Raw genomic sequence first — 542 nt, forward strand, 5'->3', positions numbered from 1 at the left:
ACCAGGAAATTAACGTTCTTAGAATTGACAGACAGTTGACCCTGAGAGGTCAAGTAAATACTTACAGCGGATCTAAATATTTATAATTAATTATAACTAGTTATGATTAATTATTCCTATTTCCCCTTTGAGCTGATTCGCTACATCAGTTAGGTGTGCTATATGATAGCAATCTTTCCTTAGAAAGCCAAGTTTCTCAAAAATATATCTAAATTACGACCTATGCTCTCAATGTCAAATGCAGAAATGTTAAGCCATGCGTTTATGACCACAAGGTTAGATTATTGTAATGCTTTATTGGGTGGTTGTTCTGCATGCTTAATAAACAAACTCCAACTGGTCCAAAATGCAGCAGCTAGAGTTCTTACTAGAACCAGGAAGTATGACCATATTAGCCCGGTTCTGTCAACACTGCACTGGCTCCCTATTAAACATAGTATAGATTTTAAAATCTTGCTTATTATTTATAAAGCCCTGAATGGTTTAGCACCTCAGTATTTGAACAAGCTCTTATTGCATTATAGTCCTCCACGTCCGCTGTG

The sequence above is a fragment of the Sinocyclocheilus anshuiensis genome, unplaced genomic scaffold (genome assembly GCF_001515605.1).
Source record: "Sinocyclocheilus anshuiensis isolate Anshui unplaced genomic scaffold, SAMN03320099.WGS_v1.1 scaffold1123, whole genome shotgun sequence".
Classification (NCBI taxonomy): Eukaryota; Metazoa; Chordata; class Actinopteri; order Cypriniformes; family Cyprinidae; genus Sinocyclocheilus; species Sinocyclocheilus anshuiensis.